This window comes from Eptatretus burgeri, chromosome 2 (genome assembly GCF_056783735.1).
Source record: "Eptatretus burgeri isolate ZD-2024b chromosome 2, Ebu_testis_v1, whole genome shotgun sequence".
Taxonomy (NCBI): Eukaryota; Metazoa; Chordata; class Myxini; order Myxiniformes; family Myxinidae; genus Eptatretus; species Eptatretus burgeri.
In genome coordinates this window covers 133,474,467-133,501,205 of record NC_140962.1, presented here as the reverse complement: position 1 = coordinate 133,501,205, position 26,739 = coordinate 133,474,467, and the positions used below count along the sequence as shown (strand labels likewise).

The 26,739-nt window shown below is 41.2% G+C and overlaps 1 protein-coding gene across 1 annotated transcript in view; it reads right to left on the bottom strand.

The window, feature by feature from the left end:
• Positions 1-26,739, bottom strand: part of LOC147033189 (A-type voltage-gated potassium channel KCND2-like) — an 813,677-nt gene that overhangs the window by 25,554 nt on the left and 761,384 nt on the right. The gene's annotated exons all lie outside the window — the stretch shown is intronic.

The following is a 26,739-nucleotide window of genomic DNA, read 5'->3' as shown; positions in this document are numbered from 1 at the left end:
AGATCATTGCAAATCCTGAAGATAGGAAGTTGTCAAATATGACAGAAGGGATCCCAAAGTATGAATGCTTTGAATCTTTATGGGGGACAAAAGAAAATGTTCAATGATGGACAATCAGGTGAAATGATGACACAGGGAAAGTGAGGCACAAGGACATGTTGGCTACACTGAGGCAGGACAATGTTTTCAACATTTGAAATGAATCAGGAAGTAAAGCCATCTAATACGTTAACTGGTAATTAAACTCTATGTTATACATCAATCCAGGCTGGATTAATAGCTATATCATATCTCAAAGTCGAGTTACAGACTGTTGATGGCTTTTGTATTCCTGAGCCCAATCTGAGTTTTTGTCATCTCACTGTGACCCCCATTCAATCCCCAACTGCCATCTATTCCCTGAATCATCAGCTGTAAACAGTGGTAATGAATTTGTGGAAAGAATGCGGTAATGCATGGTTTTGATTGGTGGTGAATGATGAAATTATTTGACAAATATGACAAATATTTGACAAGGGTATGTTCTTTTGAACATAGGAGTCCCCTAGGACCATGAAGCTCTCATTCTTGTTGTTAAAGGCCATTATGGGAACACAGAAATAAGGGTATGTTTAGCAGCGTCATCATGGTTGGCGTCTCGCAATATAATATATTAGCGCGATTAAAAATACCGTTTTTTCCTCGCATCTTCATGTCTGTTAAAAAAACAGTGTCAAGGTGCACAACTACAGCTCATAACCTATCCATTGAGGTGCTTTTCGCCCCCCCCCACCCCCGCTTTCCCGTTTTCACGCCAGTGTCCACACAAAATTCATCAATCAATTTTATACAGAGTCCGGGGGACTCAAAAAGTGTACACAACATTATCTTCAAACAGGCAAAATGACTAAGTTCTCGATGATAATTTATTACGAGGAATGATTAAGTAATTAATAGGCCATATATTTATTACGTATGCACAGGTGGGGTGGGAGCGGATAAAACGAAGCTGGAATAAGAAGGTTGGAAGGGGTGAGTGGAGACCCGAAAGAAGGTTGGGAAGAGATCCGAGCAAGGGTCTTGTACTGACATGGTATGACTCGAAGAGTCAAAAGTTCTGCCATACTTGCATACGTAATAAATGTGTGGCGCATGACCATAGTTAGCCTTAAGGCCTATACTGAGTAAGCACAATCGCAAAACCATACTTTGACAAGCACATAACATAACACACACATGTGTGGTATTGAAGAGGATTGGTTGGGGAGGCCTGCTTGCATGCTGCTTTTGCCTAGAATGCTGTAAAATGCTTCTGATAATTAAAAACCTCTTGAGATCTGTTTCTGGCTTACTGACCGGATCGTGTGTGGCAGACACATCCTGTCAGTCAGACTTCCATAAACTGCTGTAGTATATGCAGACGCGTGAGTTTATATGCGAGGACTGAGTGCAGAACCTAACCCTCTTTTTCCCATTGGCTCTTGGTCTTATTTTATGCGGAATTGATTTATGCGTGGTTTACGCCACCTCTTGGAAGCTGGTATTATGTACCTTTGCGTGTACCTCTTGGAAAATATGTACCTTCGTGAGAGCGAAGGAACGGCCTGTGTAGTTGTTTCTGGCATGCGGTTTGAAAGGTTTTATTTTTTTTTGCACGTACGGCCACGCACGTACGGGCATGCACTAGTTTTATGAATGCTATTATTATTATTATTATTATTATTATTATTTTCAATAACAATAATCACCCCCAAGCCAACCTCCTTCCAAATTTCCAGTTTCTCATTCCTGAGAGTTTTCTTCTGTATCCATCTTGTCCACCCATTCATCCTCCCCTATCCCTCATCCTACCCAAATCCCTTATTTTTCCAAGTCTCCATCTATTTTGTCCTTCAGTCCTGCTGTTGGTGTTTCCCCTCTCTTTCTAATTAGCCTGTCACCCACACAGAGGGAGATTGTGTTTTGCATTCGTCAATCAATGATGGACGGTGTGTGTGTGTGTGTGTGTGTGTGTGTGTGTGTGTGTGTGTGTGTGTGTGTGTGTGTGTGTGTGTGTGTGTGTGTGTGTGTGTGTGTGTGTGTGTGTGTGTGTGTGTGTGTGTGTGTGCGCGCGCACGTGCATCTTTGTGTCTGTCTGGGCCATAACATTTTACCATTTGAGCTTTTGTCATCAAATTTTCAACAAACCTTTAATTATGATAACAAGTGCTGCCAGGCACAACAAATCCCACCCATTTAAGGCATAAAGCTATTTTGGGGATCACATTTAAACTTGATACATTCTTAATCTGAATGTTGATTATAAGGAATAGAATAAGGAATATTTTAGTCTTAGTTTGAAGTCAATTAAACCATTTTTGACGAAGTTATGAGCGAAAAACGATTTTGATCTTTCGTGACCTTGACCTTGACCTTTGATCCAATTAGACACAAAAGTTAATGGGGTCGTCCAAGGTTCATTGCCCACCTGTGGATAAAATTTGATAGTGTTTGCTAAAGCTGTTTTGCCGTAAAGTTGCTAACAGACAGACAGACAAACAAACAAACAAACCGGACGACTACAATATCCCGCTCCCTCCCTCCGGGGGGGGGGGGGGGGATAATAAGGAGACAAATTAATAATCTGGTCAAAAGGTCAAAAGGTCAGAGTCACATAAAGTCATCAATTTTCATCGATTTGACCTGAAATTTTAATTATCATTTGAGCTTTTGTAAGACGTAGATTTTTTTACCATTTGAGCTTTTGTCATCAAATTTTCAACAAAGCTTTATTATGAGAATATGGAGAAGATAAATTAATAATTTGGTCAAAAGGTCAAGAGGTCAAAGCAAATGGAAGAGGAAGTCTGAATACAAAGCGGATGGGCTTTGCATTTCCAAATGCTTTCTCGTTCCTTTTGTTGTGTTGTGTCCTGATCTGTTCTGTGTTCCAGTTTTAACGTGAACCTTGACTTCATATATATATATATATATATATATATATATATATATATATATATATATATATATATATATATATATATATATATATATATATATATATATATATATATATATATATATATATATATATATATTTTTTTTTTTTTTTAAGTTCCATTTTATTCTTCTCCATCCAGCATTGTGCCCCCGAGCCAAGAAAAAAATGTTGTGCCCCCGACCCTTCTTCTTCTCTCTTCACCTCAGCATGCAGCTTGCATAATCTCATAATGAAAGCAACTCTGTTGCTGAAATGCCTGCAGGCCTAAACCTTTGTCCTTGTGAACAAATTACATGTTGGTTTGTTCCTTTTCCTCAAGTCTCTTCCTAGCTACACCTCATTTTGGATTTGGGTTCAATTACAATGTTCAATTGCATGCATCATACCTATTCGAAAGGAACATGACCACAATAAAAATTTGAAATCTACGTACATGATTGCAATTAAAAAACAATTATATTAAACAAAAACCACATCTCAGACTTGTATTTTAGATTATCCCAGTGCTTCTTTTAGTTCAGCAAAGTGCAAGTGCAGGGATATATTGTATGTCGTAAGATGGGTTTAATATTGCCATGGTACTTCAGATGTGTATTCATGTGAAATGCTCTGTGATGCAAATATATATATATATATATATATATATATATATATATATATATATACATATATATATACATATATATATATATATATATATACATATATATACAGCAATTTTACAACATCACTACAAACGAGCAATCTTGCCACAATTGTAGACAAAGAGTCATTGCTCATGGTCATATTAAGGGTTATCAAGCTTGGTGTTGGCTGACTGGTGAGGTGGCTGGCTTAAGATCCTTGAGTTCACACCCTTGTCGAGCTGTTGAATGAACAACAGGTGGGGTTTACTCAGCCGATCATCCTTCTGAGGTCGGCAAAATGAGTACCAGTGTACTGGTAACAGGGGCACTGCATCAACGTAACAGTGTGCCCCCAGCCAATGATGCTACTTGCAGCCTTGTGCTGCACGTGAAGGAGGGGGATATTAAGGATTTTTCAATCCCATCGTTGATTGTTTCGTAAAGTGTAGTAGTTACCTCCATTCAGTCCTTTGCACTTCTGGATCATATGTGTATTTATTGAACCCTTCACTGTTTTGCCCTCCAATATAAGCCTAATGCTCACCTACATTCATTGCTCATAGTTTTCCCTCGTCTTTGGTGTTTTATTCTCGAGTCTGTCTCATGCTCATCCCTCCAGTCCGTTAGGTCTCCTGCCCATTGTCCTATCACTGTCTCTCCCATTTCTACCTCTGAGCTGCTTGGCATCCAATTGGCTCCTTGCAGCCCTCCGAACAGCCTCTCCTTTCCGTATGGCGCACCTGACCCCCCCCCCCCACCCCCTTTCTCCCCACTGTAAATATTGTCTATGAACCTTGAAATCTGTATGATAAACTTTTATCCTTATCATCAGCATGAGCTTTGATTTCCCTGTATTACTACACATTCCTGGCACTTTATAATGTTAGTATTACTTGCACTGTGGTACACTGCATTATTCTTGTACTGGACACGAACATAAACCGCATGTACTACATACAAGCAGTGGATAAAAAAAAAAATGGAAACACCAACGTAATGTCACCTAATCGGTCGTTGGGCCAACACATGCGTACAGTATGGACTGTGTGCACTGTGGCATGGAGTCCACCAGCATCTGGAATTCTGCAGGAGGGATGCGGCACCATTCTTCCCCGAGAAAGTCAATCAACTCACACCTGTTTGATGGAGGTGTAAAACGTTGTCTCAGGTGTCGTTTCAAAATATCCAATAAATGCTCGATTGGGCTCAGATCTGGTGACTGAGAAGGCCATGATGTATGGATAACATCAGTGTCATGCTCAAAACCACTGGGCGACCACATGTGCGTTGTTTATGGGAGAATGGAGGGTTATCTTCTTGCAGCCAATGCTAGCCATAATTATTGGCAACCAGGCCTGTGCAGCATTTATTTTTTTATACATTGACCTGAAGCATGCTGGGATGTTAATTACTTAATTAATACATGGGCCACACCTGTGTGGAAGCCGTTGCTTGGTGTCCTTCATTTACCCAGATTTTTCCATTATTTTTGTCCACTACCTGAACATCTCAACAGAGTGTGGGTGAATAACTTTAGCGAGACTTAAAAGGCAATAACATAGTGTTAATTCCATCAAAAACACTATGAAAAGTAACTTTTTCAGACCATTGGTGCATCACTTCTGACATCACTTTCAAGTGTTGTGATCTGATGTTCCCCAAGGTAGTGTTTTGGACCTCATCCTATTCCTCATCTTCATCAACTCTGACTCTCCTAACAATCCTCTTTATTCATTTTCTGATGACCACCCTCTGTTGTGACAGCACTTATCCTTCAGACAGCAGGCTGCAGCCTCTTCACTCTCTTCAGACCTTGAAAAAAAACAAGATCACAAGCTTGTCACACACGTGGAACATGTCTTTCAACCCTGACAAATCTCACACTCACTATCTCACTCCGAAAGGACCGTCTGGCAAACCCTCCTATCTAAGTTCGTAATAATCCTATTGAAGAAGTTCAGAACAAAGCTTTTGTCTGCAGCCTGATGGAGTACTGCTCTCCCCTCTGGGCTGGTGCTCCTGCCTCTCACCTTTCTTGGCTTCATGCTGTGGAAACCAAGGCATTTAGGATAATTGGTATATCCTGCGATGAGGCCGACTCTTTGGAACTCTCACGCTCTCACCGCAGGCAGGTCGGTGGTCTTTCTGTCTTCTACCATCTCCTCTCTGGCCTCGACCCCCCCCGCTCTGTCTGCAATATGTCCCCCCCCATATTTCCACAGGGTGCTCAAGGTCCACCAGCAACCCCCTTCTGGTAAAACTACCAAAATCAAGAATCACTGCTCACCTTCACTCTTTCATTCCTCTTTTTTCCCACCATTGGAACAAACTCCCACACACTCTTCAATCCCACTCTTCCCTCCAGTTTTTCAAAACAGCTGTTCACCACCACCTCTTATCTTTCCCCATTCAAAACCATGATCTGTTCTACAACTGCTCATCCACCCCAAACCCACCTTCTTCATATTCCCTGCTTTCTTTCCTGACAATCCCTGTCGTGTAAGGACCTGAAAGTCCCTGTATTGTCCATCTTGTTTACCCTTTGTTCCCTGCCCCATCCCTCTCCCTTCCACAGATATACTCATGTCTCTGTTCCCCACTGTTTTGTCCTTCCCTCTCCCACTCCTCTTGTCTCCTGCTCCCATTGTTATATGTTCTGTGTGTTAGCTCTCATACGAGCCTTGACATTGGATACAAAAAAAAGGTCATTCAAACTCATGGGTCTCACTATCAGCCACGATATTTCTTGGGCAAACCACATTTCAAACTTGGCCTCCACCATCATGCACACCTGCACTTCTATCTACCTCCAGGGCCTTCATCTGCAGCTTGACAGAGTACAGCTACCCCCTCACCCCCGCCCACTCTCTGGGCTGTCTGGCTCCAATGCCTCACATCTTGCTCAGCTTGACGCCATGGAAACCACAGCCTTCAACATCATTGGCATCTCCCGTAATGAAGCCATCTATAGGCCTCTCACTTTCCCATCACAGACAGGTCGGTGGTCTATCTGCATTCTACCGCCTCCTTTATGGTCTTGCACCCTATGGTCTTTCCATGCTTTGTCCCTCTCCCACTCCCCCAAGTTTCTGCAGGGCTCACATGTTCCACCATCAACCCACTTCTAGTGAAACTCCTGAAATCCAGAATCACTGCTCACTTCCACTCATTTGTTCATTTTTTTTTTCCTGCTTGTGCAATCAACTTCCACATCCTTTTCCATCTCATTCTTCCCTCCAGGTTTTCAAGACAGCTGTTTACCACCATCTCAGATCATCCCCCATCCAAAACCATGATCTTTTCTACCCTCGTTAACCTCCCCCATCCCTTATCACTATTTTATCCTTTAACCCTGCTGTTGGTGTGTTTTCCCCCTCTCTTTCTGTTACTTTTGTTCTGTTGTGTCCTGATTCATTCAGTGTTCCTGCTCTTCCACAAGCCTCGACTTTGAATTGAAAAAAGGGTGCAGAAAGACATAGAGATGTGAAGTGAGGCTGATTGATGTTAATCATAACTCCTTGGGGAAAGCTGTGTTATTCATCCTACCTCAGCTCCAACCAGGGCCATTGAAAGAAACTTGAAACATTTCACGGCGGAAGCCTCTGGGGTGTTTTCAAGCAGTCTTGAGTTACAGAGTTCAAAATAGTAGTGGAGAGAAGCTAAGCGAGGGGGTTGATGTCATTACAGTCCCCCTGCGTCTCCGGCAGGAAAGGCCGCGGGTTGAGGCATTGCCTCGAAAATGACAATCTGATTGTGATTCACACTTTCAACTCATCTATCAGCTGCCATTAGAGGCTACATTTCTGCAGTAAATTTTACTTCGACACAATTCAATAATTCTTTATCACAGCACCGTACTTGTTCAGCAAATCCATGAACCGATAATTGCACTGACGGGAAAATCTCTGTGGGCGAACCAATATTCGGTTTGCGCATATCAAGCAAAAAAAAACAAAAAAAAAAAACAGAGAATATTGCTAGAGATTAAAAGTCGGAAATATTGTACTTGGATAAAGTTTGTGAAACAAATCAAAAAGCATTGGTTCAAGCCACTGAACCACAAGCCCACAATTCTCCCTCCGGATATAAATTTGAAACAAAATCCATGCTGAGGTTTTCTTGATGAGGAGAAACTGTCAGTCTGCTCACCTGCTACCCTCTGTTGGTTAGCTCTCCCCTCTGCCTGACTTCTGGAGATAGAAAGTCCTGACTTCAAACATATGTTTGGAATGAAAGCAAATGTAACATCCTGTATCATCAGTGTGCAGTGCCGTAGGCTTTGCCCAACAGCTGAATATAAAAATCTTTCCTCAAATCACAAAGTGATTGCAACGATATTCTTCTGCTAGTAACAATGTAATCGATGGGGCAATACCATATTTGCTAATCGTCTAAATGCTGTTGTTTTTACCTCCAACACCGAAGGTGGAGGTTATGCTTTCACCCCTGTCTGTTTGGTTGTTAGTGTCCAGGATATCTCAAAAAGTTGTAGACGGATCCAGATCAAATTTTGTGAGCAGGTTGGGTGTGTGACGAGGACGAACTGGTTAGATTTTGGTGAAGATCCGGATAAGACTGCTAGAATTTTAAAAGTGATTCTTCACCATTGAGAGATAGGGCCAAAAACGATATATAGCACGATATCTCAAAAATGTATTGGGCCCGATATGTTCTCGTCGATCAGGCATTGTGTGGCGGAGGTATGCACTCTACCCAGCACCTTTCCAGTTGATTCTATTTTTAGCTTGGCTCCGATATTATTTTTCACAACAGTTAATTGTTTTTTTTTTCTTTCTTGAGGGCCATTTCAATGGTTATCTTTGAGTGCAGGACAGTTTTAGTATAATATTTATTTGAGTTTGTGATCGTCCAATTGATCCAGGAGATTAATAAATGTGTTATGAGCTAGAGGGTGGGGGGGGGGGGCATCATGGAATGATCCTTTTTGTGTGATGAGCTGGTGGGAGGGGGGCATGACTGAATGTATTTTTTCCTTCAGCTTGAATTTAGTAGTTATTAATCTTCTGAAATGGTTTTTACTGCATGGCCTTGTGGAAGAAATCTTGCCTTTGTCCATTCATTCCAGTTTTTTTGGTTTGTATTTTGTCTCATCGTCCCATAAACCAGTTGAGTTCAGAGAGATTGAGTCAGAGACAGAGAAAAGAGAGAAGAGATAGGAGAGAGTAGAGGAGAGAGATGGTTGAGAGATGGCTGAAAGATGGTAGAGATGAAAGAGAAACATAGAAAGAAAGACAGAGAAGAAGAAGAAGAAGAAGGTAGAGGGTAGAGGGTAGAGGGTAGAGGGTAGAGGGTAGAGGGTAGAGGGTAGAGGGTAGAGGGTAGAGGGTAGAGGGTAGAGGGTAGAGGGTAGAGGGTAGAGGGTAGAGGGTAGAGGGTAGAGGGAGAGAGAGAGAGAGAGAGAGAGAGAGAGAGAGAGAGAGAGAGAGAGAGAGAGAGAGAGAGAGAGAGAGAGAGAGAGAGAGAGAGAGAGAGAGAGAGAGAGAGAGAGAGAGAGAGAGAGAGAGAGAGAGAGAGAGAGAGAGAGAGAGAGAGAGAGAGAGAGAGAGAGAGAGAGAGAGAGAGAGAGAGAGAGAGAGAGAGAGAGAGAGATAGAGATAGAGATAGAGATAAACTTATTTACAGAGCCGGTTGCTGTCGTTCGAGCTGAATGGAAATACTTTGGGAGGTCATTTTGGCTCTCCCAATGGAGAACTCATTGAATGATGGAGACTGAAGATTATCTTTGAGCTTATTCCCATCCACGAACGTTCAATTACAGATAAAGTGTGCATAAACTTGCAGATTACAAGCTGGTGTTTTGATGCTGCATAAGTGAATGATGCAAGTGCAATTTCATTCCATCTAGCCTGGAGAGGAAGAGGAGATAACTGTAAGAGCTTTTATCAATGAAGGCCTCTGATGGAGCGAGATGACTGAGATATTGTGCAATGCCTGTGGGTGAGGTTACAAGAAGATTCCCTCATTGGTTGGTGGCCATTACATCTATTGAGTTAAAAGGAGACATTTGGTGGATATATGTTGGTTTGATTGTTGGTTCCAGTTGGCTGTGCTCAGTGCGGCACTTGCTGTTGGTTGTTGTTGGAGACTGCCTTCTTTGGCAGCTTAAGGAAGCATTATTTCTGCATGGTTATCGGTATGGGATCAGGGTCATCTACAAGCCCATTCCCTACTGCACAGCATCACATTGGTATAGACAGCGCTGGGCTGATGAGCCCTCGGCACATGCATGAGCTGGCCGCATGGATGTGCAAGTAGCCAACTGAGTGATTGAGTGGAGCGAGGGCTGCGTAGAGAAATCCTTACTCCTGTGAACTCATGTTTGGTCGTGATAAGGTCATCAACATCTTTTCAAGCCGAAATTCTCCGAGCAGGCACGAAGAACTTTGAGACTGACCTCTAGATTCTCCATTGCTCTATCCTAAGCACTCAAGCCCAGTTATACCACCCTCCCTTCCAAACAAATCTCACATCCAAATACTGTACAGCATTTAAGACTGAAATTGAAGCCTGGTGTTGGCTTAGTGGTTAGGGTGGTGGCTTGGGATCCCAGGATCCTGAGTTCAAGCCCCGTTGGCTGCTGAATTAACACCAGGGGGTTGACTCAGCCTGTCATCCATCTGAGGTCGGTGAAGTGAGTACCAGTGTACTGGTCCCGGTGTATGCCCCGGTTAGAATAGGTGTACCATATCCCTGTGTGTCGTAAGAGGCGACCAGGGTTGGCGTCAGGAAGGGCATCCGGCCATAAAAAAAATATTGCCTCAAGAAAAAGCCTAACCCCTGCACAGCAGGGAAAAATGGCTGTCAGAAGAAACATTTAAGACTGAAATTGGAGTATCTCCGTCATCATTTCCGTTTCTCCGTGTTTTGTCTACGTTTTAAGTTTAAAGACCATTTCTTGGTTTAGAATCATAAGCAGAATTGAAGCTCTGTCAAAATTTTGCCCCAAGATGTGTCTCTGATTTTCTGGGGTTTCAAGTGAGTGTGACTGCTTTGAATAATATTCTCCTGATTGCTATTGCATTGAACTGAACAGTGACTTTGAACGCATCTTTCTGCCTGATGTGTTTATTATTAGGTTTACGTGCTTATAAATTATTGATGTTGTATTATATAATAACATTGCCAAAAATAATTTTATGTGTAAGAAAATATTTTCTTAAAACAACAAAAGTTTTCTTGAAACAAGAAAACCATGAGAAAATTTTTTGTAGCCACAAGAAAAAGTTTCTCTTGAAAGGTTTTCTTGTTTCAAGAAAACTTTTATTGTTAAAAAAAAATTCTGATGAAGAAAATAATTTTTGGCAATGAACTGCAGAGTTAATATTTTATTAGATCTACTTTGTCCTTCCTACAATCCTTCAAGAATGCTGCCTATCGTCATGACCTGCTTAAGGTGATGGATCTCTACTGCCACCACATACGTACGTACTTATAAGCAGAAACATAATATGAAAAAAATAACCTCAATGAATATTCATGGTTTTTAAAACTTAATTTTATTACCTCTGCCACCGAAAGTGGACAGAGGTTATATTTTCTAACTGTCTACCTGTCTGTCTGTCTGTGAACAGGATATCTCAAAAAGTTGTGGGTGGATTCAAACGAAATTTGGCAGAGAGGTTGGGTGTGTGACATGGACAAATTGATTAGACTTTGATGAAGATCTGGATACGGATACGGACACTAGAATTTTAAAGTGATTCTTCACCATTGAGAGATAGAGTCAAAAATGATATATAGCACGATATCTCAAAAAGGTGTGGACGAGTTATGACAAAACTAGGTGGGTGAGTTGGTTCAGTGGTAACAACAAGCCGATTCGAGTTTGGTTCAGGTCCGGATCCAGATCAGGCCGATCAATGGGATACAAAACGTAAACTGTTCAGCCTGGCAGGGGTATGCGCTCCACTGAGTATCATTCTAGTTTACATTTTACTTGCGCTGTCACATCTGATCCTAAATTGGTTGCCTGAGCTTGCTCACTATCTTTCACACAAATGGATGTTTCGTCATTCAATCAATTCGTTCAATAATTGCGTTATCAATTTGCATGAAATTGTGATATTTCTAATTATTCCTTTAAATCAGACCATTACATATCTTCCACGTACAATTTCACATTTCGGAGAAACGAATCAAACAAGTTCAAATTGAGAACATACCCCACGAGAGTTCATTCGTACAACTTTCAGGTGAGCGATAGCACGGATGACAGATAGTTTTGAAATTTGGGAAGATTTTCATCGCATCAGAAAAAGAAACCAGAACACCTCACAAGAGTGAGGCTCTCTCTAACGAGTGCAGCCTGTGGCTGCTGGTTGCATCATTGGTTGGGACGCGGTTATGCCGCTGATGCAGTGTCCCCCTTAAGCCGCTGTCACACCTTGACGTTTTAGCCAGCGTATGGCAATGTATCAAAATGCATGTAAAACGCTGGCGTATGCTGAACTATTGATGTTTTTTTTCCAGTTTTGGGCGTATTCATAACGAGTTGGAAGTATGCATAACGTATTAGTAATGTACACAGAACGTTTCGATAACATATAGATAACTTATACCAACGAATGCTTAGCGTGTTGTCGGCGGTCACAACCTATGCCCAACGATAGTCTAACTTATGCATAGCGCGCGGCAGCGTATCGCCGACGATCACGTGGCGTAGCCTATTAAAAGGCTGCGGCTTGATGATTCAAATCATAACCGCACTAGACATCGAAGTGTCAAGCCGCTGTCACACCTTGACGTTTTAGCCAGCGTATGCCGACGTATGAAAAATTTGCCAAATACGCTGGCACACATCGAAGATGTTATGGGTAAGTTTTGTATACATTAAGAGCACGCTGGCATACGTCGTAGTACGCCGAGTACGTCGAGTACGTCGACAAATTTTAAGCATGCTGAAAATTTTACGACGTATGCCAGCGTATGACGCACACGTTCCGCATACGCTGCCCATAAGTTGTAGGCACGTTACGCGATCGTTGACATACGTCGACACACGTTAAGGCCCGGTCATACCTTGACGTTTTAGCCAACGTATGCCGATTTTTGAATTTTTTTTCTAAAACGCTGGCACACGTTGAATACGTTATGGGTAAGTTTTGATAACATTGAGAGCACGCTGAAAAACACTGCCATACGCCGTTGTACGCTGGCTTTAAACGTTGTACTTTTTGGTTGTCCTCAAATTTTTTCATGCTTGAAATTTCACGACGTATGCCGGCCTATGACTCACACGTTCCACTACGCTGGCCACAAGTTGTATGCACGGTCTGCGATCGTTGACAGACGTCAACACATGCTACTTGTAAGTTAATCATAAGTTGAGACACGCCGAGGTAATGTTTAGCGTACCCGAAACTTATTTCTAACCTATGATTAACGTGTTGTTGGCACGTTACGCGATCGTTGCCACACATCGACAGACGTTACTTTTAAGTTACTCATAGGCTGAAAGACGTCGGTATAATGGATCGTCCTTGCGTCAGCGTCCACGGCCACGGCCAGGACACTTATTTGCAGCATTCTTCAAACTTTTCTTCGGCATGACGAGGATGTTCACACTTCGATGTCTAGCTTTGCTATGATTCCAATTGTCCATCCTCAGCGTCTATTTAAAATAGTCGAATTTGAGCGTTTTAACACGTTCAGAAGAAACGCTTCAAATTTCAAAACCCCAGCGTCAAAAAACAAAGGCGAGTGACAGCAATTTAAATCGTTCATTGTAAAAAATGAAAATAGCTGAGTGGTACCGTTTAAAAGTTGTTGAGTGTAAAAAAAATCCAATTGTTGAGCGCAAGCGTCTACTTTCAATAGTGGAGATGCAGCCATTTAAATCGTTGAGTGGCAGCCTATGAATAGCAAACCCCACGTCACCGGCAAAGATAAACTGCCGCACGATATGGATAAGTTAGGCTATCGTTGGGCATAGTTTGTGAACGCCGGCTACACGATAATTATTCGTTGGTATATCGTATCTATAAGTAATCAAAGCGCTCTATGCACATTATTAGTTCATTGTGCATTTGTCCAACCTGTTATGAATAGACCTAAATCGTAAAAACAAGCTATAGCTCATTGTTGAAAAAGCCCGATAAAAATTAGCCGCGAAGAACTTCGAACAATGGTGAAAAGATGTCTCCTACCCGTGGACACGCGGACGCAAGGAGGATCCATCATAACCCACACCCTCCCCCTCACACTCACCGACTACTGCCAACATGAACAAACTAATACTAATACTAATACTGATACTGATACTGTTACTGCTGACATGGACATCGATTCAAAAAGGACTCTAAAACACTGTTGGGTTCCCCTTTTATGAGCAGCATTTTGTAAAACCAATTCCCAAAACCGCTGGGAACACGTCTTTATATGGCAGTTGTAAGCTAGAAACACTTTCATTTATTTTTTTTTGTCGACCGGAAGACGTCATTGGAATACGTCTACATACGTCGATGTGTGTTGGGACTACGTACAGAATTGGTTCAAAGCACGTCAAACATAAGTTAGAAATAAGTTTCGCGTAAAAAAGACATTACCGCGATGTGTTTCGACTTATGAGTAGCTTATAAGTAGCCTTTGTGGACGTGTGTAAGTGTCCACATATCGTGTGTAAAACTTATCTCCATCGCATGCGGAACGTGTGTCATACGCCGAGTACGTCGTAAAATTTTGAACATGTTTAAAATTTCTTTACGTACTCTACTTACTACGACGTATGATAGCGTACTTTAGCATTGTACTCACGTATACCAAACTTACTCATGCCGTATTTGACGTGCCCCAACGTTTCAGACACATTTTTCTTAGGTCGGCATACGCTGGCAAGATCGCCAAGGTGTGACCGCGATGTTGTCACTTCCATTTCTACGGCAGTTATGATTCGAATCGTTGTGCGTCAGCCTTTTAATAGGCTACGTCAGGACATCGTCGGCGATGCGTGCAACGCGCTATGCCTAAGTTAGACTATCGTTGGGCATCGGTTGTGTAGGCTGACAACAGGTTCAGCATTCGTTGGTATAAGTTATCTATAACACAACGAAACGTTCTGTGTCCGTTACCAATGCGTTATACATAAGACCAAGTCGCTATGAATACGTCCGAATATTTTAAAAAAAAACATCAAAAGTTCAACGTAAGCCAGCGTTTTACATACATTTTAATACGTTGCCATCGCTGGCGAAAACGTCAATGTGTGACCGGGCCTTTACTGGTAATGTTTAGCGTCAGTGTTCCAGACTCAATGGGTTTTTTTTTTCTTCGGCATGACGGTGATGTTGACACTTCGATTTCTAGTGTGGTTATAATATAATATAATTAATAGGCTGCCGCTCAACAATTTAAATCATAACTGCACTAGAAATCAAAGTGTCAACATTACGGTCATGCCGAAGATAAAAAAAAATAATCATGGAGTCTGGAACACTGATGGGTTCCTCCTGTGAAACCCATTTTTATATACCAATTCCCCTAAACGCTGCAAATACGCCATTATACGGTAGCTGTAAGTTAGTAACACGTTCAGTAAGTTCTGTGGTCGTCCGGAAGACGTCAAATACATCTACATACGTCAATATGCGTTGGAGATACGTTACACATAGGTTCAAAGCACGTGACTCATAGATTAAAAGCATGTTACTCATAGGTTAGAAATAAGTTTCGGGTACGCTAAACATTACCTCGACGTGTTTCGACTTATGAGTAACTTACAAGTAACATGTGTCAACATGTGTCAACGATTGCGTAACATGCCTACAACTGATGGCCAGCGTATGCGGAACGTGTGAGTCATACGCTGGCATACGTCGAAAATTTTTGAGCATGTTAAAATTTGTCGATGAGCTCGGCGTACTACGACGTATGCCAGCGTGCTCTTAACGTATGCAAAACTTACCCATAATGTATTCGATGTGTGCCAGCGTTTTAGACAAATTTTTCATACGTCGGCATACGCTGGCTAAATCGTCAAGGTATGACAGCAGCTTTACCGGTACACTGGTACTCATTTTGCCAACCTCGGAAGGATGACAAGGCTGAGTCAACCTCATGGTGTATTTTTAATTCAGCGGCCAACGGGGCTTGAACTCAGGACCCGAGGATCCCAAGCTGCCACCCTAACCACGAAGCCAACACCAGGCTTGAAGAGTGAGGCTAGTTTCATATCATCATTTGCGACCTAATTTTGCATTGGGCACCGCCCAGCGCATTTAATTGTTTATTTTAATAACAATTTTAAGAAAATGGGCCGAAAGGGCCATTTCTCGACTCAAAGGGCCAGAATCGCACTTTGGGCTAAGTTAATGCCTGGGGAATGGTCTCGAGAATGCACCTGTCAATTTTGTTTCGGTTCCGTCCACTAATAATCGAGAAATAACAATTTTAAGAAAATGGGCCATTCCTCAGCCCGAAGGGCTTCAATCGCACTTTGGGCTCTGTTAGTGCCTGCGCATGTGTCTAGTACATGCCTGTCAATTTTCATCGAATTCTGTTCACGAATAATGGATAAATAGACGTTCAAATGAACTGTACACAAGAAAAGAGAGAACGCAAGCGACGCTTCAACCCCGTGGGGTGGAAGACCACACGGGGTAAAAAAAAAAATTTCAAGCACAAATTCCTACGCACGATCTGGAATGTAGGAACGATTCTTGCTCAGGTTGGCTAATGCCTAACAAATGGCACACTCAAGAAAAATAAATGTTTATTAGGTGAGATAAAAAGGAAGTTTGTTATATGACCGAATGTGAATGTAGGGGGCCATCTGTTTTAATTGTATTTTGTTTATAAATATAGGATCATGAAGGAACTAAACGACAGAGGGCAGCAGGTATACAGACTGACAGAGTAATGATGAGCAATACCAGACTCTTTACAGTAGGTTGGTGCTGCAGAATCGGTTTCTTGTTACGGGCTATGCTGGATGGTTTGCCATTGTCTTCCCAGCAGTGAATCAGGGGAAGAATTTGTAATTTGTCCATGGTGCCAGTGATAGCTCGCCCACCCTTCGTAAAGGATCCCGTGGGATCTTTAAGGTCAACCAACTAATGCCGGCAGAAGGGACGCCCAGTTTAATGTCCCATTTGAGAGACGGTACACACATTGATGAAACACCAGAAGGACAGTTTATAGCTGGGACAAGATTCAAGCTCAGGCTAAGGAGGTAAGAGGTGAGTGTGCATACCTCTAGACTATCCTGCCAGCCCTTCACAGAACAAACAGGGGGACAATTATGAGTGGATGAGTGACCGAAAGAAAATAGGAAGGAAAGGGAGGAGAGAGAGGGAAGGATGGTCACCACAATTGAAGGACTGGAGGGAAGGGCACATGAAAACACAATGGTATCCTATTCATTATGCAAGGATGGTGTTGGGGAGAAAATAAAAATTGATAAACGGAAGAGAAGGGAGGATAATAGGAGAAAGAATCGAGGTTAGGAGAGGTTGAAGAAGATGGGAGAGAAGGGAAATGTTTGGGAAGAGGTTGGAAGGGAAGAGGCAAGGATGGGGCAAATGAGGTGGAGAGAAGAAGACAAACTGCAAGGAAGTTGAAGATTGTGGCATATTGGTATTTTATTTATAATAGGTAGTTACTAACAGAACATTGCTCTACCATGCCCTCTAGCTAGCGCATAATGGTTTAGTTGACTACATTATGTAATACTGTAGTCTTCAGTGTATTTGTTGAAGTGCATTGATATATTAATGAAAATTTATTGCAATTGTGGTGCCTAGGCAATTATAGTATTAATGGCTACAATTAGGAAACTATACACACACACACACACACACACACACACACACACACACACACACACACACACACACACACACACACACACACACACACACACACACACACACACACACACACACACACACACACACACACACTTTTGCTGAGTGCAGCATTTGGCTGAGAGTAGTATTGAGGGAGGAAGGTGTGTGTGTGTGTGTGTGTGTGTGTGTGTGTGTGTGTGTGTGTGTGTGTGTGTGTGTGTGTGTGTGTGTGTGTATTGGTTATGTAAGGTAGTGTATATATTGTTGTATAATGTAATATGCGATAATGATTATGAATATATAATAAAACCTGAAAAAATTCCAGTGAAGAAGGTATGTATCTCTTGGTAAAGTGATAAGCTATGGGTAGTTATAAAGTTAGATTAAATTTCTGGATTGACTCACTGATTGGACACAGCCGAGATTGTGGAACAACTAGTTTTGACCCATGGCCAAGGATGTGGACCCACTGTTTGGAAAGGTTATGGGCAGAAAGGGTCAAAACTTGATGAAGAACTGAACAGAGTTCATGGTCTAGGCCAGCGTTTCTCAACCTTTTTACCCTTGTGGAACCCTTGAAATAGTTTATGTCTCAGGTAACCCCTGCATAAAAATTATTATATACCATTATTAATATCTAGCTCTTATATTTTTATCGTAGGTCACGTGGTAAATATAATATATTTTTTTCGGATACCTGGTTTTAGGAAAAAATGACCCCCTTTTTGTCAAATTTATTGGCAATGAAAAAAAAACATACTGCTCATTTATGAGTCAGTCACTCAATGATACACAAATCTGCCGCGTACAGGACGTCCACTAACCAGTGAGGGCGGTTTCACACTGGCGCCATATAGACATCGTTAAATAAATTCCCTATGGTTGTTATAATTGTAAATAATATGAGGTTGAAGCCTCTATTATAATAACCAAGGAGTTTCCAACAATATGCTGTACGTGTATAGTAAAATTACGAATATTAAATCAAACAAAAACTACTCAAAAATACATTAGCCTATTTATTACTGTTTCTCGCGGAACCCCGAGCAACCTCTTGCGGAACCCTGGGTTCCGGGGAACCCCGGTTGAGAAACACTGGTCGAGGCAGTTGTAAAATCAGTCAAATGCTCTGAAATGATTGTAGTTCTTACTTTAGGCAAACAACTATTTTGAGGTTTGCAATTAAAAATATAGTTAAGTAGAGGGTGTTCTACAGTAGAATTAGTATAATTGACGACATCCTTTAAATGTTAATGTAATGCATTAGGAAGAACCATGACTGTTCACTATATGATTATAATTGTTGTGAAGGATAGATTTGTGATAAAATACGGTGTGTGTGTGTGTGTGTGTGTGTGTGTGTGTGTGTGTGTGTGTGTGTGTGTGTGCGCGCGCGCGCGCGCTTAGGGTTATTGAGGAAAAAAAACAAAACAATGAGAGAAGCATCCAAACAGTTACACAACTTTAACAAAATGGAATGAATGGACACACATTGATCATGAAAAAAGAACTCCCATTTTGGCTTGACAATCTAAGTCCATAATATATGTTAAATATATCTTATGGACTTGTGGAGTTAAGGAATTTTAAAACTTTCAAAGAAAATTTAATCATGGGGTGGATTTGGTGAATGCCAGACAGTCAATCACGGATTATTAGACGTGGTGACATCTGCTTTTAATGGGACATTTCAGGAAATAATTATCCACTAGCAGAGTGCCCACCCTCCGGGGTGGATGTATAATGCGTATTACTTGCTGAAAAAGGTATGGTCTGCATACAAAATATCATCACGTTGCTCGTGGGACCTCCAATGAAAGGGAAACAATTCTAATCTGGCTCATACATCCATGATAGGAGTTTCCTGACGTAGTTAAACAGACAAAGTGATGGGACTGGTCTGCCACAATGGATAAAAAACAAAAAAAAACAAATAATAACAGCGATTAGATATCCGAAAGAAATCCAAAAATGCAAGAATAAAAATGTTCGAAACATGTTTTGAATTTTTTTTTTTAATTATTTCATGGAAAACCTAAGTATGGACCTCCTGAATATACCCTGAAATATTGGTGTTGATTGGCGAAAGGCTCTCGGAGTAGTTACCTGACTTTCACTTTTATTTTTTTTTAAATATAAAAGTGAAACACACACTGAAACACACACACACATGCTATTTGTATTTTCTCTTCTGTGTGTGTGTGTGTTTCAGTGTGTGTCCAGGCCATAACTTTTTTTTGTTTATTTTCCATAATCAGCTTTTGTCACCAAATTTTCAACAAACCTTTATTAACCTCCACCATCGAAGATCGAAGGTTACTGTTTTCACCCCTTTCTGTTTGTTTGTTTGTTTGTGAACAGTATTACGGAAAAACTCCTCGACGGATTTCGACGAAACTTGGTGGGGGGATTAGGTATGGTCCAAGGATCATGGCATTAGATTTTGGACTTGGTCCAAAATCCAATATGGCCTCTATGGCGGCCATTTTGAAAAAATATTTTAATTTTTTTTTTTGCATTTCTACATGTTTTAAGTGATTTCCAACCCCCCCTCCCCAAAAAAAAATTGTAAGAAAAAAAAATTTTTGCAACTTTTTTTTCAACAAAATTTCGATTTTTTTTGCATTTCTATATGTTACAAGTGATTTCCAACAAAAAAAAAACACGCCAAAATTATAATTGCGGCTGATTTTGGAATTTCAGGTGGATATACCCACGTAAAATCAATTTCTGTCTCAAGGAATCTAGTTATGACAAATGAATTGAGTCTGTAAAAGTTAAAAGTAAAAGGGAAAGTTGCAAACTATAACCCTGTGAGCACTGTTGACGTCAAATTGAATGAATAGGATATCAGGTTCACTTGAGTGACCCAGCAGTATTGGCGGCGGAGGTTTTGCACTCTACCGAGTGCTCCCCCTCTAGTTATGAGAATATAGAGATTAAGTCTAATTAATAATCTGGCCAAAAGGTCAAAGGGAAAAGTCCCAGGAAGTAGAAATAGGGCTTATTAACCAGTCGACCACTGCGCAGCATGAGACGGCCGGGTTTTGTAATCACTTCCATGTTTCTTTATTTTATCTGCTTGCATTTTGAGATGTTTTCGAGTTTACCATATGAGGTTTTGTTATCAAATTTTCAACAAACTTTTATGATGAGAATTTGGAGAACACTAACTAACACGTTGAATGCCGACTCTTGCCGGAAATCAAATGCCTTGGGTCATGTAGAACACGCTTATTTCGATTCTAATAATTTATATTTGTCTTGTAACCATCTCTTCTTTAGTCTTAGTTGAGCTGCAGTGAGCTATCTGTTGATATCATATTTGCGCACTTTGGTAATTTTCAATATCGCATTTTATGGTGCAACACAAATTTGATCATGATTATTACACAGATTTATGTTCACCGAACTGTCAGCAGAACATTTGTTTTGTTATTTGGCACACAAGCATATTCTGTTTACAATACAACAGCATAATCTTTTCTTTGAGAATACTTGTAGTAGCAGAATCTGGTACACCCAGTACTATGAGTATACTCGTTGCTGGCAGTCAACGTGACAATAAATTTTACATTTTTACCTCCGCCACCGAAGGTGAAGGAGGTTATGTTTTCACCCCTTTCTGTCTCTGTTGGTCAGTCGATTTTGTCATTCTGTCTGTTTGTCTGTCTGCCTGTCTGTTTATCGCCTACAGGTCACAATTCTAAACCGATTGTCATAAAACTTTACCAAGTTGTGGAGGTAGTCTCAACTGATAAGCCGATTGATTTTGAGGTCAAAGGTCATCTTGAGGTTGAATTTCAAAATCGTCATTTTTCATCCGATTGATTTGAAATTTGAACAAGATTTGCATCACTGAATTAAGAAACCAACTATTTTTGAGGTCAAAAGGTCAAAGGTCAACTCAAGGTCAAACTTCTAAAATCATCAATTTTTATCTGAAAAATCATCAATTTTCATCCAATTGACTTGTAGATTAAGCAGCAATTGCATAGTCCATCACTGAATTGGGAAAACAACTATTTTTGAGATCAAAGGACAACTCAAGGTCAATCTTCTAAAATCATCAATTTCAATCTGAAAAATAATCAATTTTCATTTGATTGATCTGAGCTTTGATTAAGATTGTCAATTTTAGTCTTAATGAAATGGACAATTTGAGGTATCCACGGCAACTTTTGGAGAGGGGGTGGATTTTGCAAGTATCGTGCTCTGCATAACATCTTTTTCTTGTTTTATTTATCATTCAGTGAAACAATTTCAACTGAATTTTTCTTCAACATTTAATTGTCCATATTAATGTTGAAACCAAAAATTAAGTTATTATATCTCCTACTACTACTTCTTTGATAGCCACAATTATTCCCGTGTTTCTGTGGGGTCATCCATGGGAAAGTCACTTTTTGCAGAAAGTCATTGACAAACTGGCTTGCTGGGATTGATATTCAACTGAAGTTGACTGGCATTGATGTTTGTCATGTATTTATCTCACCTACTCTTCACAAAAGACATCATGGAATCTTTAACATCCACTAAAAAATGCTAGCAGATGGGACACCAAGTCTCTCATCCATCCAGAGGATGGTATGTTTTGTGATGTAATGCCCTGCCTGCGAAACATCAATCCGGCAGTTTATAGCTGTATTGGGAATCCTACCCAGACTAGACAATTCAAAGGCAAGTACAATGCCTCTGCACCTCTGCACCTCTGCACCTCTCACACACACACACACACACACACACACACACACACACACACACACACACACACACACACACACACACACACACACACACACACACACACACACACACACACACACACACACACACACACACACACACACACACACACACACTGTTGTGGTTCTGTAAAACTGCATGCCTACAAGGCAATGGCACACAACATACAGCGAACCGAAGGCAGTTATTTCAATAGTATGTGTATTAGTTAGTCCTTTCCATATGTCTAGTGGGTAAAGGGGAAAGATGTGTTGCATGGGACTCCTTCAGTTGCACTTCGTTAATCTTCAGTCTTTGTGTTCTTTCATCCCACCTTGCATGGGAGTCCTTTAGTTATAGTTCTTCAACCTTCAATCTTTGCGTTCTGCCAACCCCTTTCTCTCATATGAAACATGTAAGCACGCATGCCAACCAATAGAATCCAATTGAGCCACACAGCGAGTGGTGCATTTGCATTTATGCACCAATTTTCCATTCAAAAGTGGGCACCAATTCTCAACTGCCATTTCACCTCAGACCTTCAATCTGCTCATGAAACTAGACCACGCTCGCCACAACAACTTCATATGACTAGTAAAAATGCCAGCAACAACCCACACTTACATTTTCCATTACAAACGCGACTATTATTCACAAATTCGTTTTAAGGAACTTCAACCTCACCTCTTCCCCACATTGCCACGTTGCAATCCTACTTCACTACAAACACCACAACGTGTTCCCACTACACTTCACCTGCCACATGTTCATCAAATGCTTAGCACAGCCTCGAGGGATGCGGAGAAGACAAAGGTCTGGTTATTTTGGGGCATAACTCGAAGTTCGAACGTGCGCTGGAGCACCTTTAAGGACCACCGGGTAATGCCGGAATTTCCCTAAAATCCCACATTTGAATGAAGGCCAGCGCATGTCCGGTCAAGAGAGCGCCTCGAAAAACCAAGGCCCCATGTAAAAGTTGGAGCTCCATTGTGTGCCCCTTTTGGCGGGCGACTGAGCCGGATTTCACACTCGGGGCCTGGCGGGACGTGGTTACAGCCACCCTGGACCAATAGGGAAGCTCAGTTTCGCTGAGAGCTTCTTTTGGTCCAATATTTGGCTCCTCCCCTCGTCTGGGCTCATAAAAGTAATGAACGCGGCTCATTTTGACAGAGTATTGCCAGGCAGCAGGAAAGTATCACCGGGGACAGCGCTGGAGAGATCGCCGAAAGCATCGCCAGGAGAGCTGAGCAGAAGATGCCAGAGCCTAACAGACATCGGACCTTGCTGGAAGACAGGCGGCGCAAGGACAAGCATCGAGTCAGCGTGACCAGGCGTGGGGTCACGCATTGCTGCTGCGAGCTGAGACTGCTTCAATTTAAACGTCACTCATTTAGGCTGCATCCTGCAGTGATACTTACACATACAGACTCTTACACGATTTACGATAGGATCTTTACTCTCACAAATCTTTCTTCTACCATCTCTCTCTCCCTCATCTACTGTGGACGCAAAAGAGCAATCAACGTAAGCACGCCTGACCAACTGTTCTTTTCAGAGCAAAACCCAAGAGTGAAGTGAACTCAAGAGTGATGACTTACACCTCACATTCTTCCTCTTACACCACGCTGCATCCCACATCACATTAAACTTGCACCTCTCAAACACGCACCCTAGACACCCTCAGTATTTCTCCCTCCTCCCCTTTCTTAAGCGTTCTGGGTTGCGCAGGTCTGCCGGTCGCGTCAGGTATTGAGAGGTCATTAACCTTCAACTGCTTCTCTCTCTTTGGGCTATCTGTAATTTTCCTTGGGTGTTTATGTGTATGTGTGCATGATGGCACCTGCCATAGCATAAGTTAAGACTATAAGAATTTTCGGGATAACTCTGCACTGTCTTCTTTTGTAAATATTGTTTGCTTTTTGCAGTACCCAACAAATTCCTTGCTTTCCCTGCTGTACATTTGAAATAAATCCTAATTACTGTGCCACATAATTTTCCTCAATCCTTGTTATCCTTGCCTAAGGAGAGGGTATTGCATTTGGGTCCGTCTGTTGGGTAGTCGATCTAGTCGAAAAAAAAATAAAATAATTTTTTTGAGATTTGTTCTACCCTTATTATCAGTATTTAAAATGGTGATTTCAGTTAATACAATGGCGATTTCGATGAAACTTGGTTGGTAGGTTCATACCATGACCTAGTTGTGTGCAAATGAGAACCGTTGCTATGGACACCACCGTTGCCGAGCAACGGGACTTTGAAATTTTGAAAAATCATTAAAAAAAATTTTTTCGAAAATCAAAAATCGGGCCATGAGCAACTGTGGGCAGTACATTCAGCCATATAGTCAAAAATGTCCAGCCGGATCCTATGAAAACTGTCGGAGAAGATAGACTTTGAATGAACTCTGGTCGAAAACAATAAAAAACGAAGTTCCTTATATCTCAGAGATTATGAGTCAGATATACATGAAACTGGTATGGTAGGTTCATGGTATGTCCTAGTTATGTGTGAGAAAGAACCGTTGCTATGGACCCCTCCGTTGCCTAGCAACGGCCGACTACCCATGTCCGCCTACTGGCTTGTTTGTTTGTGTCTTTGTTTGTTTGTGTGTCTGCACAGAACTTTCATATTTTTCTCCGCAACCGCTTGTCGGATTGAGTAGAAATTTTCAACATTGGTGTGACGACTCATGTAGAAAGTTGTAATGATAATTATGATATCATAGATCACATGGTGTGGCAGCCATATTGGAAAAATGGCAAAAAAAATTTGAACCTTTGTATCTCTGAAACCGCACCAAGAAAAAAAATTGAAACTTGGCACATAGTAAGTACACCTCATGGGAAATGAGTGTGATTTTTTAATGATGTCATAGGCGCCTTCATCATGACATCATAATTGCAGATGTAGAACACTACATCCAATCACTATGAAAAATTTGGGGGGACATCTAGGGATAAAATGGTACACAGAGAAAATATTGATGACGTCATCGTTCACGTGATTCAGCGGCCATATTTTGAAAAACAAACTTCAAAAATCTTCTTCTCTGAAGTGCCTGAACAGATCGAGACAAAACTTTACATGCATGACCGCCTGTCCATGAACAAAAGGTTGCACATATGATGTCGTAATTTGGCAGCACATATGATGGCAGCACATAATTTGGCAGCACATCACATATGATGTCGTAAATATGGATTTGGCAGCCATATTGGATTTACCCAAAATGACACTGGGTCCGTGTATGTATATATATATATATATATATATATATATATATATATATATATATATATATATATATATATATATATATATATATATATATATGAGGCGCCACGAGGAGGAGTGATGTAAGGGACACATCGGCCATTTTGGAGTTAATGCCATATTGTAATATTTTAACCCTTACTTTATCATCCTAGCCTATCATCATCATGTCATTAAAAAATGTCACTTGCATCACTCCTCGCGGGGCCTCATATATATATATATATATATATATATATATATATATATATATATATATATATATATATATATATATATATATATATATACATACACATACACATACACATACACATACACATACACATACACATACACACACATATACATACATATACACACATACCTACACATATACACACACACACACACACACACACACACACACACACACACACACACACACACACACACACACACACACACACACACACACACACACACACACACACACACACACACACACACACACACACTGGGGAGAACAAGTATTTGATACACTGCCGATTTTGCAGGTTTCCCCACTTACAAAGCACGTAGAGGTCTGTAATTTTTTATCATAGGTACGCTTCAACTGTGAAAGACGGAATCTAAAACAAAAATCCTGAAAATCACATTGTATGATTATTAAATAATTAATTTGCATTTTATTGCATGAAATAAGTATTTGATACATCAGAAAAACAGAACTTAATATTTGGTACAGAAACCTTTGTTTGCAATTGCAGAGATCAGACGTTTCCTGTAGTTCTTAACCAGGTTTGCACAGACTGCAACAGGGATTTTGGCCCACTCCTCCATACAGATCTTCTCCAGATCCTTCAGGTTTCAGGGCTGTCGCTGGCAACACAGATTTTCAGCTCCCTCCAAAGATTTTCTATTGGGTTCAGGTCTGGAGACTGGCTAGGCCACTCCAGGACCTTGAGATGCTTCTTACGGAGCCACTCCTTAGTTTCCCTGGGTCGTTGTCATGCTGGAAGACCCAGCCACACCCCATCTTCAATGCTGTTGTTGAGGGAAGGAGGTTGTTGGCCAAGATCTCGCGATACATGGCCCCATCCATCCTCCCCTCAATACGGTGCAGTCGTCCTGTCCCCTTTGCAGAAAAGCATCCCCAAAGAATGATGTTTCCACCTCCATGCTTCACGGTTGGGATGGTGTTCTTGGGGTTGTACTCATTCTTCTTCCTCCAAACACGGCGAGTGGAGTTTAAACCAAAAAGCTCTATTTTGGTCTCATCAGACCACATGACCTTCTCCCATTAATGATCTGGATCATCCAGATGGTCATTGGCAAACTTCAGACGGGCTGGACATGCGCTGGCTTGAGCAGA